Source organism: Apium graveolens, chromosome 5 (assembly GCF_009905375.1).
Source record: "Apium graveolens cultivar Ventura chromosome 5, ASM990537v1, whole genome shotgun sequence".
NCBI classification, from domain to species: domain Eukaryota; kingdom Viridiplantae; phylum Streptophyta; class Magnoliopsida; order Apiales; family Apiaceae; genus Apium; species Apium graveolens.
The window spans coordinates 155,700,822-155,723,191 of NC_133651.1; positions in this window are offsets into that span (position 1 = coordinate 155,700,822).

Below are 22,370 nucleotides of genomic sequence, written 5' to 3' on the forward strand. Positions count from 1 at the left end.
TTTAAATTCAAGGATTATAAGAGAGGATCATAAAAGGAATATAATTTATTGAGAAAGGTTAAGGAAACCCAAGTAATAAGATCCCGGGTATGATCCCTCAAACGATAAACGAAAACGGAAGTTAAGCGAACCGTATAACAGATCAACGGTCATTAGCCAAATAATTAGGAGCTAATCAAAGAGGTTAGTGAGGATGATGTCATCAAACCAATAAGAAGAGGACACGCATGGGAAGATGACATAAGATGGATGACCTAAGCATGACCAAAAAGGGAAGGAAGTGTGGTTGATTTCAAGCCACACAAAAATCACCATGGTTAAAAGGTAATTAATTAAAACAAAAGCAAAAACAACCAACCAACAAATCATATCACCAAAAACACAAGTTGACTTCCCATTTCAAGCAATAAAGCTCTCGGCCCTTTCATTCTTTCAAGAAAAGAAAAACCCAAATCCAAGTTCCAAGCTTCATTAATTAGTGAGGTAATTATCTAAGGTTCCTTGTGCATAGATATAGATATCCTATAAGTTTAAGCTTCAAATTCCTTCACAATCTCTTCCTAAAATTCATGGAAGAAGAGGGTAAATAGTGTTTTTTAAGAACTTAAAATTTTGTTCTTGAGTTTTTGTTTAGATTAAGCTTTGGTAAGGACTTTCAAGGGTGATTCCAAGCTCCTTAGTTACTTTTACTCACCAAGGAAGGTATAATCTCATACCCTAGCCCTACTTTTGTAAATTTAGAGTTTTTGTGTTTGGTATGGTTCATGAGAAGCTTGATTATTGTGTATTTAGAGATGTGTTGGTTTTGTGATGTGTTTAGAGTTGTAAATCTTGTTGATTAGTTAAAGAACTTAAGTAAGCTTTTAGTTCATTTTGGGAAGTAGTATAAATTTGGAAATATTGAGTTGTTGGGGCGGTTGTAGCATTGTATGTATGGATTTTCGTTGTATGGTTGAATTGTGGTTGATTCGTGGTTGATTTGGAGTAGGATAAAAATTGGTAATCGCGTAAACATAGTCGTCGTAATGTCCGATTTACTTTAGACTGTTTTCTTCTTAACATCAGGACCCGAGAACTCACTGTTAGGTTTTGACCATTGACATGATTAGATAGTTCATGTTATGAGCTTCATTTTGATATGTGGTTCGTTTGAATCCGATGTACGGTTTAGGAGAAACGACCGTTTTAAGTAACGGCGTTTCGCGAACGAACCATTACCCCTCGCCTTACTTTGAAACATTGGTTAAAGACCTTAAATGACTAATTGGAGTATGAAACATTTATGTAAAGTGGATTAGGCAGTTGGTAGGGTACTCGCGAAAGAATCACCTTAAAATTCTTAATGGTTAATTTATTAAAAATGGTGGAGCCGAGGGTACTCGAGCGACTTAAGTGAATCGTTAAGCGCTAAAGCAAACGTTAGGGTTCAATTGGTTACAGTATAGTTTCTTAAGCGACCGGGGTTTAATTCCGACTTATGTTGTTGTTCATAGGATATCGGACCACTCTAAGCTTAAGTCTATCCGGGAGCACTCAGGCAAGTTTTCTAACCGTTATACTGTTGTTGTGATGTATATATGTATATGCATTATCTTGTGATAAGTGCATGATTATTATTAGCAAAGTCTTGTGATATATTGGAGCATGTGATATGATATTTATATACATGCCTGTTTCGTAATTTTGATATTCTATTATCAATTCAAATGCTTATAAGTTGCATAATATCTATACTAGAGATAAGCAGTAGTTGCGTACACCCTTAGTATAGGGGACCCAATGGTGAACATTTTTCTAAACCGGGAGTCGATGTTCCCGAGTAAAATATATATATATATTGATATAGTTTTCAAAACTATTAATCGAATAAGGTTTATTCGATAACTTTATTTTATTTAATGAATATTATTCTGAATATTCATTCGAGGACTTATGACTCCGCTTACTTTATTTAATGAATATTATTTTGAATATTCATTCGAGGACTTATGACTCCGCTTACTTTATTTAATGAATATTATTTTGAATATTCATTTGAGTACTTAAGACTCCGTTTATTTTATTTAATGAATATTATTTTTGAATATTCATTTGAGGACTCATGACTCCGCTTATTTATTAAATAATATTCTTTATTTTATTAAAGAATAATGTTTCGATATTCAAACTTATTTTCGATTATTCAAATAAAGATCGTACTTTCGTATAAGTTTATCTTTGGTTATTTACTATTCATTTCAAGTATAAGTTTTAAAACTTCTACTTCAATTACAATAATATTCAGATATTTTCTAATATATCGGGACTGATTTATTTCATTAAATCAGCATTACTCCAAACATTCTTAAAAATGTTTTCGAGTCTTCAAAATGATTTTAAAAGTTAGAGCGGATCCCAAAACTCGTTTTCAGATTTAAGATCTTCCTTTCGAAGGAGACTTGAATATTCGCTCAAAAATCTTGGGGATCCGGCTCTGTGGTGTATTTTATGTTCGCAACGAGGTTGCTGTTTTGAGAAAACAATTTGATTACTTGCCCAACGTTCGGGAAGTAAGTCCATCTAATTGAGTCGGCATAAGCGACATGCCGGGGTACAGTCCATGAAGGTGTAAGAGGCTGGGTGACAGTCCATCCACGCGTGAGTGGCCGGGTAACGGTCTAGCGCGAGGTCCTAATGCGGCCAGGGTGATGACCGGCGAGGAATTCATCCATCTACAGTAGAAAAGGTTACTTATTGGTATCTTTGCCTGATCAGCAAGATATCGGGTTTATGCCAAAATTCTTTTCTTTCCAAATTCATTGGATATTGCAACTCTGTTCATACTTTACATGACAGAGGTTTTCAAGAAATGTGTGAGAGATATATATATGGATATATATATCGGGACTTAATGAAGTATCTCGTAACTTCATTTCATTCAATAATATTTCAAAGATTGAATCTATTCAAGTCTTATCTTGTAGTCTCATCTGTGTGATGAACTTTTGAAACTAATTATAACTTGAACGGTGGTAGTTCAAGTAGGATTCGGAAAAGATATAAGTATATGGGAGTATCTTGTAACTTCATCTTTTCAACTTATATCTAGTAAATGATTATCTTATGCATGACAAAGATTTTCAGAAAAACGTTGAGACAAGGTTAGATATATGAGATCACCTTGCAACGATATTTTATACAGTTATAAACTGGAACTCTGTGTATATTATACATGTCAGAGGATTTCAAAGATTTGAGAAGTATATTTGTATACTGAATATTTTGCGACTTCGTCGCATTAAAATAACAAACTTGGTTCATTTCTTTTGACCAAGACTTTCATGAGTACTATGAGAATGCTCATATATTGTTAGTTATTATACATATTATTTTTGTGGGCTTACTGCTCACCCTTGCTTTCTTCTTTCATCACACAACAACAGATAGAAAAGATGAACAGGACCAAGCTTCCAATTCGCAAGCGGTTAGGAAACGTTCCACAGTTTTCTGGAAGCGTTGATGCCGCCGTAGCTGAGGTAGGAACTACCAATAGGCTAGGTTTTCAACTATTGATGAACCAGACTTACGTATAATATGAATTGCAATAATGGCAAGGAATATGTAAATTATTCAGAAACCCTTTTAAGGTGTAACGGTTTATAATTGTGGAATAAAATGACTTGTGTTATTGTTTGGTATTCATCTCTGAGACTATAACTTGTGGTGTGTGTGTATATTGTGGGGTCACAGTACGCAATAGTTGGTTGATTATTAAGATTAAGTATTATTAAGGGAAATGGAACTCGTGATAACCCGGATCCCCGACCCCGGATTTGGGGGTGTTACATAAATGGTATCAGAGCCAAGCGTTATAAACCTCAGTGATGATGTGACGTTAAGATAATAGGTTCACTAAGATAATAAGAACTCTTGCCAAGTTCATAGTCGGGCTACCTAACGTAGTACTGACAGTTAAAACCCTTACGGGAACCCTTATAAATATCGTGATAGTAACATAGTTCGTTCTCGTAGAGGGCAGCGGGGCACCGAACCCTGAGGTTCAGGAGCATCAGCATGAGGATGTTTTATTACATATTGGAGACCAAATTGTGAATCCGATAGAGTACCTTAACGAGGGACCGGATGAGATTCATATTGAGAATGTTGCGGTTGAGGATGTTATCCCAGAAGGGATTGTTGCTGAGGAGGATCTCGTGGAGGATCTGACGGGAATGAAGTGAGGACCGCTGAGGAATTGATGACCGTAGTCAGGGCGACTACCAGAGCAAGAATGGGCGCGAGGGTGGCACTAGAGGATGAAGAGTTACCAAGGGCATAAGGTTAATGAGGTCAGAAGGAGTGGGGCCTTCTACGGCACCAATTATACCAGTATCAGACCCTCTTCCAGAGGTTCCTGTAGACATCCATGAGGTTCCACCAATTCCTATTCCCTCCCCTGTACAGAGCCCAGCACCTACTGAGGAAATGCCACCTTTATCTCCTGCACCATTGTCACCTGATACCATGCTTGGTTATCCATTTGGATCTCCTGGGTCTGCACCACCTACACTCCATGAACTGCTAGATGCTACCACTCAGGCTTCTCTTATCACCAATTATCATATGACTTTGGGTGGCCTGTCTGAGGCCCGTAATGTTAGAAGTGATCTGTTGGACCGACTTACTACACCAAGAATTGAGGGCGGGGTACTTCCGGCAGGATTAGCTCATAGCATGGACAGGATTAAGGCTACCACCCGAATTACAGCTAGAGGCCATCTTGAGGGTCAGGTTGATCCAGCTCTACTTGCGACTATCTTAGACCTCATCACCTTTGTGATGGAGCAGGTTAGGGATGTCGTGCGTGCCCGCATTTCTTGATCCATGGTAGTGTGCAGAGCCAGAGCGATCAGACAAGGGTTTCATGTAGCACCGCTTTTGGAGGATTAGCCTAAGTTATGAATGATTAGTTTTGATGACTAGATGATTATCTATGGTAGTACTTTTGGGATAGAAGCGATCAGATCAAATGATGTAATTCTCTTTAATGTGTTTAGTTGTTGTACCCTCGAACAAATGGTTAAGTATATATTCGTTAATTTCAGTTCAGATCAGTTTGTTAGTGATAAGTTCATATTGTTAATTGCATTATTAACACTTAAGAGGGTGTCACGAAGTTTATAGAACTTGAGAATTCATAAGCTACAATCATACAAGGATTGAACGAGGGAAAGACTTAAGCAAAGTAAGTAAGACAAATATCCAGAGATTCTAAAAAAATTTCTAAGCATTATGCCCCCACGAGGAATAAGATTAGGGGCAAACCTTGAATATGATAATCAGGGAGGTCGCAATTAAGATATAAGGAACCCAGAATATAATGAAGTGGAAAATGAGGATTTTAAATTAAAAGATGACCCCAATTATGGGGAGTAGGAAGAAATATTTAGACTGAGAAAACAGAAGTCGAGCAAGATAGGAAGAACCAGGATGGTACTCCTATTGAGAAATCCATGGACCTGCCTGAAACAAAACTTATACTTTTACCCCTAACCACCACCTTGAGGAAACAATGTGGTGTGAAATTCTTTCAAGACCTTTAAGTCGCTAAGCTCTCAGAGTTCCAAGGAAATAGCTGACCCAGCCGAGGCAAGAGCCTGGCTAAAGGAAATACAGGAATCATTTGAGATTCTAAATGATTGACGAATCATAAAAGACTGTTTTTGTCACTTACCCTCCTAAGAGAGACCACCCACTGGTGAAAGACCAAGAAAGGCACGGAGCAAGAGGTTATGATAAACTGATTAAAGTTCAGTCAAAATTTTTTCGAGAAAGTAAATCCCAAGGTTATGGAGATAGTGTAAAAGCTATAAGAGCCAGAACAAAGGCGGATAAATATGATGAATTATGAATATAAGATTGTAAAAGTTGTCAAGATTCGTCTGGAGGACAAGAATCCCAGAACGACGTGATGTTTGAAGTCAATGATTAGTGGGTACGTGAAATGATTGTAATAGAAAGGAAAATAAAAAGAAAAAGAAGTGGAAAGGAGCATAAAGGCATAAGAGATATATATGTTGTACCCCCTTCAAGTTGGAAGGATTCGGGGAAACCTTGAGATAGTTCGAAGGATAAATAATGAGACGGAATAGACTGAGGAGACAAGAAAGTAAGAAATTAGGAAAATTGGATGAAGGAAGTGACCTTCAAGAATGTGAAGTGTAAGGCCGATGGCATGATACCCAGAAAGGGAGACGCCAGGTATGAAAGACATCCCAACATTGAGATGACGGTTGAGATAAACAACAAAAGTAAAGGAGGAATTATTAAGAAGAAGTTCACGTTGAACACGACCAATATCTTCCAGGACATCCATGTTGTCATTACCAAATTAGGAAAGAAAAGCGGGTAACCATTGTTATCTTTTGAAGGCCATATGTGTTGACCTCAATTTGAATAAGGATGCTATTATGAAATTAGGTATAGACTATCGAGGTGGGAATGATGAATAAGATAATCTATCAAGGATATATGACTTGATTTATCCATGGAAGGATGCAAGTACCTTTTTAAAGGTTGAATTAAGGATATAACTTTGATAACTTGAGATGAATCCTAGGGGAATGCATAAAGGTTGACATTCCACCCTTAATAGGGATAGCATGAGTTTTAACAGTATGAATTGGAAAGGATCAAGGTAGCAACAACCTTTAAAGATCAGTAAAAAAAAAATTCAGAAGTACATAGACAATGGTTCTAGTATTAGTAAATGGTATTTTGATACGCCCTGTTCCTAGGGTGTACATGATGAAGGATTTAAGGATAACCTTAGAGGTTTTACAAGGATAAAGGTAATATTCAAAGTTCTCAAGAATAGAAATTTGATAAAGGAAATGTGACGTAATTATAATAATGCCAAGTGGGGCACATGTTAAACCATAAGAAAGTATAGATTGACCCAATAAGGGCCGAGATTAGTGAAATCAAGAAGGACCCAAAATAAGAGACGTCCTAAGTATGATCAAGAGTCAATCGTGACAATGTTAACCTCTTAAAGACCGAGGCAATAACTTATGGGAAAGTGATGATATTTTTTTTTACCAAGGCGTAATGAAGAGCATCTTCACACAAGCAGTGATTGGAAATGAGGTAGAAAATTTAGTTGGAGATCGTTCAAACGACATTGATTGTAAGGAAATTTTATTATCAGGAAAGGCCAAAGAGGTGGCCGACGCTTTAAGTGTAAGAGAGCAATTATAGGCGCTCGTGCCAGAGGAATACAGTGATGATGGTTGAAGCCGTAAAGGTTGTATTATGGTTTGGAAGATTGACATTCCTTCTGATGACTGTGCAATACCCAACCGTAATAGTAGTTTGGTAAAGGTTTAATTCGTATAATCGCCATGAGCGGGCTATCTATCTTAGAAGTTACTATCTTGAGATAAGCCAGGACCATGTTACAAAATGACTAAATGAACCTTGAGATGCATGTCTCCCAATAAAGACACATAATTAAGAATGGTATTAACCTGCTATCGTTGCTTTTATTGAAACTCTTCTGCAATTTTATCTGCTTCATGTCATATGTACGCCAAGTTCAGGAGTGTTCTTCATGAATCATGGAATGGTGATTATGTTGCCTCCTTAGAAGAATCCGATACGACATGTATGGACTCCGTATGGTTAGCTATTAAGATTCAAGGAAACGAATGACTATAGTAGGTCCGTGGTGGACTATAGTAATGCATCAACGATTCTTTGAATAATGAGTCGATTACAACCGTGAGAGTTGTATTGTAATGGATGTTGAGATTGAGTACCACTAATCGGGTCGTGGTGATGTATAAGTTATTAATGATAAGACCGGCGAAGCCGAACATTTACCTATGATATACTTATTCCTTCTTATGAATAGAGAGTCGTATTACTATACGAGGAAGTTTGCGATGCAAGCATTGAATTCTAATAACGATGATGTCTAGAATGAGATCCCAGATTCGATTTTCGATGTCGAGGGAGTTTCAAAGGTGATTGTCTATAAGCTCGAGCAAGAGCATGGGTCCATAGAATGATGGACAGAATAAAAAATATATATATATTTAGGCATGTGAAATACGATGCTATAATACTTGATGTTGATTTATATACATATATGTTTTGTTCTCCTTTGATAAACCTCTATAGTTCAGAGGTAGATTCCAAGCCAGATCTTTTGTGGCAGTATATTTTTATATATATACAATTCTCTTCAATTTGTTCTTTTCTCTCCTTTTCATTTCATATAAGCTGAGAAGAACAATCCTTCCAGAAGGGGATGTATTGGCGAATGACTATCTACCTGTGTGATAGAAGCCTAGTAGGATACCACATGTTGTTTAATTGCTTGTCAAGTACTAAAGGCTGGCCACCTTCTGTACTAACTATGCAATAGAACAAGTGTTCATGATCATAGTGATCTCTCAATAAATTCTTTTACTTCTATACGAAGGACCAAGCTTTCGAAGATGGAGGCAGCTAGAGATGAAGTTGTACCAAGTATGGTGGTATTCTAATTCTAACGCGTTCGTGATACTAAGGTTGACGCGATTATTAAAAAGTTATAGAACGCTAACAAGCAAAAGTGTAATCAGTATAAAATTTTGTACGGAAGGTAGTAACGATTACAAACTGGAAAAGAGTGCGTATTGAGAAGCAAAAGCTGTAGATCTAGATGAGATAATGAGAGTCTGTACAATAGACTTGAAAGAATTTGGAATGATCACTTAAACGCGGATTGAATTTTCTTACGATAATAGATCGTATGTCATTATCGAGATATCGCCTTATGAGATCCTTGAGGGAAGACAATGTCGATCTCCCTTATGTTAGGATGAAGTTGTAGAGCGCAAGATGCTCGGACCCGCAGTAGTCCAAGGGACCAGGGATATAAATGATCTAATCAGAGGACGACTGGTAGTAGCCCAAGATGGACATAAGAAGTATGTTGATTTGACATGAAAGGACAAGGAATAGGAAGTAGGGGACTTAGTGTTGTTATAGGTATTCCCTTGGAAATGATGGATGAGGTTCGGAAAGAAAGGAAAGCTAAGCCCACGAATTGTTGGACCCTTGGATATATTAAGAAGTATTGGGAAGTTAGCATATGAGCTATCCCTACCCCCGAACATGTAGCATGTTCATAACGTGTTCCACGTATCAGAGTTAAGGAAGTATAATTCGGATGCCAGACAAATAGGGGCATATGAGCGCATAGGCATGCAACCAGACGTAACCTATATGGAGCAACCAGGAAGGGTTATAGATCAAAAAGGGACAAGTGCTTAGGAGAAGGGTTATCAAACTAGTTAGAGTTTGATGGTAGAACCACAATGTGGGAAAATTTACTTGAGAGTTAGAAAGTGCAATGCTAAGAAAGTATCCCTATTCATTTTCTATCTGATTCCGGGACAAAATCCTTTTAAGGAGGGGAGACTTTAATAACCCTAATTTTTGGAATTTTTGAAACCCTTATGAATAGTGTTTTAATGATTATGCTGAATAAGAAAACTTTTCATGCCACACTATGTAGGGGTTCTTTTATTGTTATTCTGAGATCTTATTAGTACTCTATATGATATATAAGTGTATGTAAAGATCATCAGAATCCAAATTCGAACACTTTGATTTTTCCCGAAAATCCACCAGATACCGAAAGAATTGAGTATAAGGTAACAGGATAAAAAGAATTTAAATTCAAGGATTATAAGAGAGGATCATAAAAGGAATATAATGTATTGAGAAAGGTTAAGGAAACCCATATAATAAGATCCCGTGTATGATCCCTCAAACGTTAAATGAAAACGAAAGTTAAGCGAACCGTATAACAGATCAGCGGTCATTAGCCAAGTAATTAGGAGCTAATCAAAGAGGTTAGTGAGGATGATGTCATCAAACCAATAAGAAGAGGACAAGCATGGGAAGATGACATAAGATGGATGACCTAAGCATGACCAAAAAGGGAAGGAAGTGTGGTTGATTTCAAGCCACACAAAAATGACCATGGTTAAAAGGTAATTAATTAAAACAAAAGCAAAAACAACCAACCAACAAATCATATCACCAAAAACACAAGTTGACTTCCCATTTCAAGCAAAAAAGCTCTCGGCCCTTTCATTCTTTCAAGAAAAGAAAAACCCAAATCCAAGTTCCAAGCTTCATTAATTAGTGAGGTAATTATCTAAGGTTCCTTGTGCATAGATATAGATATCCTATAAGTTTAAGCTTCAAATTCCTTCACAATCTCTTCCTAAAATTCATGGAAGAAGAGGGTGAATAGTGTTTTTCAAGAACTTAAAATTTTATTCTTGAGGTTTTGTTTAGATTAAGCTTTGGTAAGGACTTTCAAGGGTGATTCCAAGCTCCTTAGTTACTTTTACTCACCAAGGAAGGTATAATCTCATACCCTAGCCCTACTTTTGTATATTTAGAGTTTTTGTGTTTGGTATGGTTCATGAGAAGCTTGATTATTGTGTATTTAGAGATGTGTTGGTTTTGTGATGTGTTTAGAGTTGTAAATCTTGTTGATTAGTTAAAGAACTTAAGTAAGCTTTTAGTTCATGTTGGGAAGTAGTATAAATTTGGAAATATTGAGTTGTTGGAGCTGTTGTAGCATTTTATGTATGGAGTTTGGTTGTATGGTTGAATTGTGGTTGATTTGTGGTTGATTTGGAGTAGGATAAAAATTGGTAATCGCGTAAACATAGCCGTCGTAATGTCCGATTTTCTTTAGACTGTTTTGTTCTTAACATCAGGACCCGAGAACTCACTGTTAGGTTTTGACCATTGCCATGATTAGATAGTTCATGTTACAAGCTTCGTTTTGATATGTGATTCGTTTGAATCTGATGTACGGTTTAGGAGAAACGACCGTTTTAAGTAACGGCGTTTCGCGAACGAACCATTACCCCTCGCCCTTCTTTGAAACATTGGTTAAAGACCTTAAATGACTAATTGGAGTATGAAACATTTATGTAAAGTGGATTAGGCAGTTTGTAGGGTACTCGCGAAAGAATCGCCTTAAAATTCTTAATGGTTAATTTATTAAAAATGGTGGAGCCGAGGGTACTCGAGCGACTTAAGTGAATCATTAAGCGCTAAAGCGAACGTTAGGGTTCAATTGGTTAAAGTCTAGTTTCTTAAGCGACCGGGGTTTAATTCCGACTTATGTTGTTGTTCATAGGTTATCGGACCCACTCTAAGCTTAAGTCTATCCGGGAGCACTCAGGCAAGTTTTCTACCCGTTATACTGTTGTTGTGATGTATATATGTATATGCATTATCTTGTGATAAGTGCATGCTTATTATTAGCAAAGTCTTGCGATATATTGGAGCATGTGATATGATATTTATATGCATGCCTGTTTCGTAATTTTGATATTCTATTATCAATTCAAATGCTTATAAGTTGCATAATACCTATGCTAGAGATAAGCAGTAGTTGCGTATACCCTTAGTATAGGGGACCCAAAGGTGAACATTTTTCTAAACCGGGAGTTGATGTTCCCGAGTATAATATATATATATATATATATTGATATAGTTTTCAAAACTATTAATCGAAAAAGGTTTATTCGATAACTTTATTTTATTTAATGAATATTATTTTGAATATTCATTCGAGAACTTATGACTCCGCTTACTTTATTTAATGAATATTATTTTGAATATTCATTCGAGGACTTATGACTCCGCTTACTTTATTTAATGAATATTATTTTGAATATTCATTCGAGGACTTAAGACTCCCTTTATTTTATTTAATGAATATTATTTTTGAATATTCATTTGAGGACTTATGACTCCGTTTATTTATTAAATAATATTCTTTATTTTATTAAAGAATAATGTTTCAATATTCAAACTTATTTTCGATTATTCAAATAAAGATCGTACTTTCGTATAAGTTTATCTTTGGTTATTTACTATTCATTTCAAGTATAAGTTTTAAAACTTATACTTCAATTATTTTTATAAGGATTATCCTTTTGGGAATATTATTTAAATAATAATATTCAGATATTTTCTAATATATCGGGACTGATTTATTTCATTAAATCAGCATTACTCCAAATATTCTTAAAAATGTTTTCGAGTCTTCAAAATGATTTTAAAAGTTAGAGCGGATCCCAAAACTCATTTTCAGATTTAAGATCTTCCTTTCGAAGGAGACTTGAATATTCGCTCAAAAATCTTGGGGATCTGGCTCTGTGGTGTATTTTATATTCGCAACGAGGTTGTTGTTTTGAGAAAACAATTTGATTACTTTCCCAACGTTCGGGAAGTAAGTCCATCTAATTGAGTCGGTATAAGCGACAGGCCGGGGTACGGTCTATGAAGGTGTAAGAGGCTGGGTGACAGTCCATCCACGCGTGAGTGGCCGGGTAACGGTCTAGCGCGAGGCCCTAATGCGGCCAGGGTGATGACCGGCGAGGAATTCATCCATCTACAGTAGAAAAGGTTACTTATTGGTATCTTTTCCTGATCAGCAAGATATCGGGTTTATGCCAAAATTCTTTTCTTTCCAAATTCATTGGATATTGCAACTCTGTTCATACTTTACATGACAGAGGTTTTCAGGAAATGTGTGAGAGATATATATGGATATATATATCGGGACTTAGTGAAGTATCTCGTAACTTCATTTCATTCAATAATATTTCAAAGATTGAATCTATTCAAGTCTTATCTTGTAGTCTCATCTGTGTGATGAACTTTTGAAACTAGTTATAACTTGAACGGTGGTAGTTCAAGTAGGATTCGGAAAAGATATAAGTATATGGGAGTATCTTGTAACTTCATCTTTTCAACTTATATCTAGTAAATGATTATCTTATGCATGCCAAAGATTTTCAGAAAAACGTTGTGACAAGGTTAGATATATGAGATCACCTTGCAACGATATTTTATACAGTTATAAACTGGAACTCTGTGTATATTATACATGTCAGAGGATTTCAAAGATTTGAGAAGTATATATGTATACTGAATATTTTGCGACTTCGTCGCATTAAAATAACAAACTTGGTTCATTTCTTTTGTCCAAGACTTTCATGAGTACTATGAGAATGCTCATATATTGTTAATTATTATACATATTATTTCGGTGGACTTGCTGCTCACCCTTGCTTTCTTCTTTCATCACACAACAACAGATAGAAAAGATGAACACGACCAAGCTTCCAATTCGCAAGCGGTTAGGAAACGTTTCACAGTTTTCTGGAAGCGTTGATGCCGCCGTAGCTGAGGTAGGAGATACCAATAGGCTAGGTTTTCAACTATTCACGAACCAGAATTATGTATAATATGAATTGTAATAATGGCAAAGAATATGTAAATTATTCAGAAACCCTTTTAAGGTGTAACGGTTTATAATTGTGGAATAAAATGACTTGTGTTATTGTTTGGTATTCATCTCTGAGACTATAACTTGTGGTGTGTGTGTATATTATGGGGTCACAGTACGCAGTAGTTGGTTGATTATTAAGATTAAGTATTATTAAGGGAAATGGAACTCGTGACAACCCGGATCCCCAACCCCGGATTTGGGGGTGTTACAATATCGCTTTTTTAGAACCAAAACTAATGTCTAAACTGATAAAGACATCAGGTAAAAATGATGTCTAAGAAATAAATATATATCGGTTTTTTTGAAATAAAATCGATGTCTTTAAGTACATAGACATCGTCCAAAACAGATGTCTAATATCAATATGAATATCAGTTTTTTATAAATAAAACCAATGTCTAGAAGTATAAAGACATCATTTTTAGGTGATGTTTAACAGTCACATTAACATCATTTCTGTTTAAAATGACGATGTCTAAACCTTAACTTTGTAGTGTAATTATATGTTCAATGGCATAGAATTAATGTAATTGTCGTGTAAAAATAATTATGTTTAACATATTTTATAAAAAATAGTACCTTAGACATCGGAATATATTTTAAAACTGATGTGGAATCTAGTAAAGACATTAGTTTCAGGCCGATATCTAGAATAGACATCACCGACAAAGATATCGGTCAAAAAAACATAGACATCGTCCAAAAACCGATGTCTATCGATATTTTTCTTGTAGTGAATGGACAAAAAGGCAGCAACGTATCTCCTTCTCTCTCCTAAAACCGATCAGCCTATATAATCAATAGATGCAGATTGTAAATGCATCTCTCCATTTTTCAACAGTGTGAAGCTCTTGCAAAATAGTTTTAGCATTTATTAAAAGCTTAATTTGACAAGGCGAGGTCATATCCAATTTCATTCACACCATTTAAAGTCTTAAAAACTTGTAACACTCATTATTTAAAGCTTCTTTGATTTTATTTAATATCATTTGATAAGAGCTTTGGATTTTATAGTGGTAAGAAGATCCCTAAATTTATAGCTTATTACTTTGGTTCTTTTTATATTTGTTCCTTCGAATATTTGTATTTGGAGTTGTAAGCAAACCCTCCGGGCATTTATACTTTTAAATAAAAGAATATTTAATCAGAATCTCTTTGTTTATTTATTTCATTTTTAGATTTGATATTCCGGTGCATTAATTTGATAAAAATGAAAAACATACATTCACCCCCCTGTATGTACCTTTTGGACCTAACACCATGCCCTTAGTAGCCTGGTGGTGCTCGATCAACCTCCTGACGAAGTGACACTAGTGTCACTTGAATGAGCCTGATGGCACGTCGGTACTCGAAATAAGTGTAGAATCCCTCGTGCTATAACTCCTCCACCTCTTGAGAGGCTGCTCTATAAATCTGCCTGATCATCTCTCGTAAGAAGTGGTCTGAATGTAGTGCTGCTAACGGTCCTATCTCCCGATGATCTATCATACCCAAAATCTCCCTGCAGTGTGCTCTCCAGAAGTCATGGTCCTCCCTCATACTAGAAAACTCTTTGTATAGGACAGTATGTGGCTCTCCCATATAAACAACTGATCTCCTGAATGCCACTCTCATAGCCTCGGCCAAACCCTGTTGTACTACCTCTGTAATTTTTAAAAGGGGGTTGAATACAAATTGAAATTTTTAACAGAAATTTGTATTTTGGAATTAAAAACTAAACACATATATTCAAAATTTTTAGGTGGTTTTTTTTCAACTAGCCACCTGAGGTTTATATTGAAGAAATAATCTGTTACGATTACAAAGTAATCTCAGGGCTGCAATTTACAGTGTTTAACTCAAGAAGGGATATCTTTATTTTGCAGTTGTGATTGTAAATCTATTTCTTAAGTGATCCTATTGCTATAAATTGGTTTATATAACATCAAGTCAGAATTCTTGCTAGAAAATACATAACACATTCTTCTTCGTCCAGCTAGATTGCTTCTACATTCTTTTCCGCTAGGCTTGACAAATGAGGCTAGATTTTATCTTGATATATTGCATTGAATTTCTCTCCAATTTTCCATGCATGGAAATAGAATGTTTCTTTTTCTTCAGAATCCAATATCACATGCAAAATTTGTCTTGACTTTCATTTTCTTTATTGAGATTCCCATCAACCTATGTGCTGTGTCAAACTCAGGATTTGACCAATGTCAAGTCACTATCACCAGCTATTTGAGTTTTCTTAGTCATTTATAGCAATTAGATTAGCCGTTTTATGTAGTTAGCTGTTGATGTTGTAACTTCACTTAGCAGTTGATAGCTCATTTCACGTAATTAAAATTACATGGCATCAAGTTTTTACAATTAGCCACCCTATTCTATATTATACATTGAGTCAACATGACTTCTAAATGAATAACAACATCACTATCTATAACAAGAATCTCACAGGAAATGTTTCAAAAACCTCATCAGCTGATGGGCTACTCCTTCAATGGCTATTCCTTAGGATGGTTAACAGTTGAAGGCTACAATTCGACTTAACATAATTACACCATGTGATTTGTTTGTCATCAGAATTCAGGTTGGATTTCTAAAAATATCCTCCAATTTATGACTGATTGAATAACAACCATAAAATAAAGTCTTGATGATAATAAATAACATTCTGACTTACATTCATTACCATACTCCATTTAAATCATTATTAATAAAATTATCTCACACTTTTTAATATTCTATTTTATTTATGACATCATTCCATCATCTTCCACTATCTTCTTTTACCTAATTTATTACATTACTAAAATCCATTTTAGTTATTCAATATAATTTTAATTTCCTTTTATTATTATTATTATTATTATTGTTATTATTATTATTATTATTATTATTATTTACTACATCTTCCATATATTATTACTACATCATGGTCCCCTTTCATTCATCACTGTTTCCATGGTGGTCGCCGGCCGGAAAATCACCGATGGCGACACACTGCCACTACAACTTTTCCCCCCCCCTCTCTCTCATTCTCTCTCTCTCTCTCTCTCATCTGCTCCCCCTCTCTCTATCCTCGCCTCTCTCGTTCCCTTCTTCTCTATCTCTCTCATTTCTCGTCTCTCTCTCCCTGTCTACTTCACTTTCTTCCTCACCCGAAACCACCATCGCCACCACCATGACGGTGGTGGTTCCGACACCACACTCACATACACTCTTACAACATAAATGCACACATACAATGCACCATAATATACACATCTTCACCCTCTCATATCTCTCTCAATCTCTCACAATCTCTGCCTCTCTCCCTCCTTTGATATCCATCTCTCTCGGTATCAATTTAATTCCCTGTCCCTTCCCTCTTTTCCAATTAACACTAACAGAAAACACATAACACATCCACCAAACTCCTCTTCCCCCCTTCTCTGTTCATCCATCGCCGTCTGCCACCACCGTCGAGCCGCCATGGCTGGTGGTGTGGCCTCTTGCCCCGACTCAACCAATTCAAAAAACAATATAACCCCCAATTGCCTTCATCCCGAACAAGTAATACGTACTAAAAAGTGTAACGCTGTGCTCCCGAGATTTTTTTGGGAGAGAAGAGAAGAGAAGAGATGAGAGGAGAACAGAAGAGAAAAGAAATAGTAGAAGAAAATAGATCTATCGTGTGCTCCCGAGTTTGTGTAAAAAATGAGAGAAAGTGACCAAAAAGAAGAAGATAATGTGAGAGGATCTTTCCAAATCTTCCCATTTTTGGGAAGAAATTTTTGGGGGAAAATTATAAGGAATTTTCTCTCCGGATCATTTCTCTTCTCTCCCCAAAAATCTCGGGAGCATGCCTCGGAAGGAAAATTTTAAAATTATCCTTTCTCTTATCTTCTCTTCTCTCCATTTTCAAACTCTGGAGCACAGCGTAAAAGTCTGAAAAATATAAAAGTCCAATAACATGCCCATTCAATTGTTACTCTAATTAATTTTACAGGGCTAAAATTAATATATATTCTTGCACTATAGAAAATCAACGTTCTCACACTAATAAATTTCCTTTCCAAATTAATCACTACTATTAATATAATAATTAATTATAAATTTATACAACAAGGAAAAAAAAATTAGTTTAGGTGGAGATTATTACCTTATTTTAATTATGGAGCTTTAGTATCTTTTTGGCAAGAAATCCTTAAATGAAATTTGATGATTTCCCAATGGTTCTATTCCTTCTTCTTTTATAATAATCTATTATATCTTAATGAGCACTGGTGAATACTCCCTCAAATTTGTACTAAGAATGGTACTTTGGTAAATATTTATGACCCATATTTTTAAATTTAACAAACGGGTCGACCCATTTTCCTAAACATACTAATTCCTATATAAATCATCATATATCCATGGACTATCCAATACTAAAATGAGTTTTAAAATAATTAAAATATCTATATAACAATATTAAGAGAATTAAACCTATAATTAAAATGGCATACAAAATCAATTATATGTTTTCTTATTTTGAATTAATCAATTACGGATCCACATTATATGCTAACAATAATACAAATTTTAAGATGATTACTACTTTCCTTCATCTACTAATCAGATTGAATCAAATTCAAAAACCATAATCAATCTCTCCTCAACCTTCAAATCCTAAACTAATTTACACTTTTTATATCTTTGATTACCCGCATCTATTTTAAAATTGAATCTATAGTTTCATCATCATCTTTTTTCTTAGTTATTATATGTTTATGAATCTATACTTTAGAACATTTATATGTATTCATGTGCATATATATGTGATTTCTTTGTAATCTTTTGGTGCTTGATTCGATTAGTCTGTATAGTTGATAACTATATCATAATTTTTTCTTTATATGTATTTGATTATGTTTTTCATGTTTTGTCAATTGTATAGGTACAATTACAGTTGAGAACAATTATTTGGAACCAAAAATTCATTGTGGGTTCAACAAAATCAGGTAAAAATTCTTAAACATATGACAATTTTATTATTTTTGCTTATGAGCTTTACATGTTTGACGAAATTTCCAACAGAAGTTTGATTTTAGACTCCAATTTTTAACAAAATCTATTGATATGGCAGTTGTTTTAGTATACATGCCTGCTTCTGTTTGTAGATATGGATAGCAGAAGTTTGACAATTATATCATTATAGATATAATATTCTACTATAATTTTACATATCTCGATTTCGTTAATTTTTTTTTAATCTTTTGAAACATCTTAATACACAACCCTGTGATCTTTTTAGTCTTATCATGATTGAATTATTTTTTCGATTTTGTTAGAACTTAAGTTTTTGCGCTCCAACTGTTTGATGTTAGTTCTAAACAACTTTAAATTTTATTTTTCTATTTTGTTTCTTGCAGGATGGTATTAAAATGGAGTAGTTGACAATTAAACCTTAGCATGTCATAATAAAAGTAATACTCATTGTTAACCCTAAAAATATAACAAGAATTACAGAAGGGGGGTTGAATGTAATTTTGGCTACTTTTATAAGATTTTTAAAACAGTTCTTCCTTGATAAATATATAAGGGTTTGATTTGCAGAGTGCGGAATGTCTGAGTTAAGTGAATCAAACACAAAGTAATAAAAACACAAGCTTTTTAAAATTTTCTGGTGGATTTGAAAGTATCCACCATATATATATATATATATATATATATATATATATATACCGAATGAGAACTCTGTGAATCTTGAATAGCTCACAGCTGCTTACAAGTTTGAACAACTAAACTTACAGAGAAATGCTACAGAATACAACTTGAAAATGTTTCTCTGAAAATGTGTGTGCTTAGTTAAATGTTGTACTAGCTACACTTAGTTTATATATCGCCAAGTTTATATGAGAAAAAAGAAAAGATAATAAAACAAAACATATATAATCTAATTTCATGCTGCTTCACTACTTTATTCCAGCATCGTTGAATATTTTCACAATACCATGGAATGGTAATGCTTCTTTGTTCTCAAATCCCTGCTTAATAGGCTGCCACATTCCTTTTGAAAACACCCAACACATGTGACTGTGTTGTCACTGTCAACAGATATTTGAATTTGAACATCCGTCGGGTACATGCTTGTCATCCATCGGGTAGCTTTGTTGATCATCCGTCGGGTAGCTATTTGTCATTTGATTCCATTTCATTTATACAGAATTACAAGATATCTTATATTTACAATTAATCAACCTATTCTGCATATCCACTAGTATTCAACATGACTCATATGCTCCTACAGAATGTACACAAAGTTGTTTGTAGAAATTTGCTACAAATCTTATTATTACATAAGCTACTCACCCGATGGATATCAATTTGCCATCCTTCGGGACTATATAAAATCATCTGTTGGGACTATATTTGATCATCCATCGAATGCTACAAAATTCACTAAGTTGAATCTACTTAGGTGTTTTTTTTAACTTATCATCAAGTTCACAACATGTTCCCAACAATCTCCCCCAATTTATGTCTATTGGAATTGTAGCCATAAATTAATAGAAACTTGATGATAATAAAATACCCTAAAAATACATATTTAAAATAGTAGATAAAACTGATAAGTGTTACAAAATTTACTGAAATTTGGAAAAAGCAAAATATACAAAGAAGTTGCTCATAATCATTATCAAGGTGCTCCTCTAATCTGAGAAGATAAGTCTATTTCCTTGATTTTCTGGATTTCTTCCCAAGCCTCCTGTTGTTCTCCTCTATTTGATTCTGGAGCTGTCTGTAGAACTCAAGTTCATCAGCTTTTGAGAGGTCTAGCATTTCTTGCATTTCCAATAGAGTCTCATTGCTAGAGATACTCAACTGGTCCTCCAATCTGAAGAATCTTCTTACTCCCTTTTCATCTCTGAATTCCATCAGCCAATAAGGCCTCAAATGCACTCTCTTTCCTTTTAAGGAAATTGACAGAGTTTTTGGTAGTGCATCTTTAGCTTTATTACTCCTCAGCTCCTCAATCTTCTTTAGAACTAATCTCCTTGCAGTCACATTGTATCTAAAGTTCTTTTTGAAAGATGAGTAGATCTTTATTAGAACAGATTGGCTTTCTAGAAGAATCCTGTAAAGTGGCCATATTATCTCTTTTCCTCCCTTATATTTAAACACCAGCCTTTCAGGGAGATGTCTGTGAGCATCAATTCCTCTTACTTCTTCCAATTCATCGAAGTAGAGGTTTATGTTAGAGAAATCCTTGATGTCACAGATGTATAAAAAATCTCCCTTGTTGACTGTAGATTGAGATTTGGTTAGGGTCTTGGATCTGAGAGTCACAGGCTTCACTTTCTTGCTTGCTCTAGTCTTTGTCTTCTTTGTCTTGTTGAAGATAAAAAAATTTAGCTCAGGAATTGGCAAACTATCCCAGTCTACCGGCTCATCCTTAGGAATAATGGGCTCACCATGAATGTTCCTAGTTAGATCCACCACCTTGAATTCTTCAAATACCACTGAGGGTTTTGATGTCTGAGTTGAAGTTGTAGGCTTTTTGGGAATATAGTCTTTCATTTCCTCATCACTGAAGTCCAATTTCCTTTTGGAGTGGAGCTTGTATCTGAATCTTCTTTTCTGTTGTTGTTCATCTTGCACTTTTTCTGACGGCCTCAACCCCTGGGTCAGGAGTTGACATCACCAACAACAATACTAACAATCATAATTTAGTCCAACTCATTAATAATACATAACTACGACCCCTTTACCAAGACCTTTTCAAGGTTTAAGTATGATTTAGGTTACAACTAGCACAAAACCAACTTACTATAACTGTCCTGACGTAATTAATCTAATACAGCAACTCAACAGACCGTCATTGGTCCAACACAGCTACCTCAGAGGAGCCTGACACGAAAGGAGCTGGAACTCTGCCCTGACTACCGTGCAAGAATCTCCTACGCATCTGCAATACATATAAAATATTCTGCAAGGGCGAGCAATTGCTTGCTCAACAGCACCACTATATGAATAACATGTAAAACAGTTTAAAGTAAAGCAGTTATAGGAACAAAATTCATAACTTTCCAGAAACAAGTAAAACAGGTATAAACTGGATATCAAAACTAGCATGCTCTGTAAAACAAAATCAACTATCGTGTGTTGTGCATAAATACCAGAGTTCAATTTTAGCATGCTATTTTTATTTTCAAACTTTCCGTTCCATCACAGGAACCATAAAACCATTGTCCCGTTATGGGGACCCAAAATCATTTGTTCCGTTACGGGAACCATAAAACTTGTCCCATCACAGGACCTATAAAACTTGTTCCTCTCCAGGAACCTCAAAATCACTTGTTCCATTACTGGAACCACAAAATCATCTGTTCCGTTACGGGAACCACTAAATCACAATCAGATATATAAAAGAGGATGAATTCTAGGGACAGCTGATCGGTCTATCCCATCACAAATTTCGTTCCGGAACTCAGAGACTAGCTAGGTCTCTGTCATGCTGGACTAAGCGGACTACCAGTGCGCGCATCCGACTTAGCCTCTTAAGCAAACTCAATAGGCCTACTCTGGCCCCAACGTATCCCATATCTGATCGTTTTAATCCAGTTTTCAAAATCATCACTTTTACCTATCTCTTTTCAAAAATCAATTATGTCACAGCATACTATTTAAATTCTCTTTCCAATTAAATCACATTTAGAGATAGGTGTTTTCAGAAGTTACTTTTCCCCAAAACATAATTTTAAACAACATTTTCAAATACAGGGGATACGTAACTTAAAATATTTATGTTCCATTACAAGAATAAAGTAATTAGATATTCGTATGCACTGAACCATAAAAGAATGGTCAGGGGTACTTGCCTTGCAGAGCTTTACAACTGTTACTAACCGACTATGAGCCGACTCGGATGCTCAGGCTTTATCGCTTTACTATTTGACTATCCTGGATCCGACTTCAACGCTCAGGTCCTTCGCTTAGGAACCTCGTTGCGTTTGTCGACTGATCACTACGTTATCCTTAGTTCGATATCAACTCT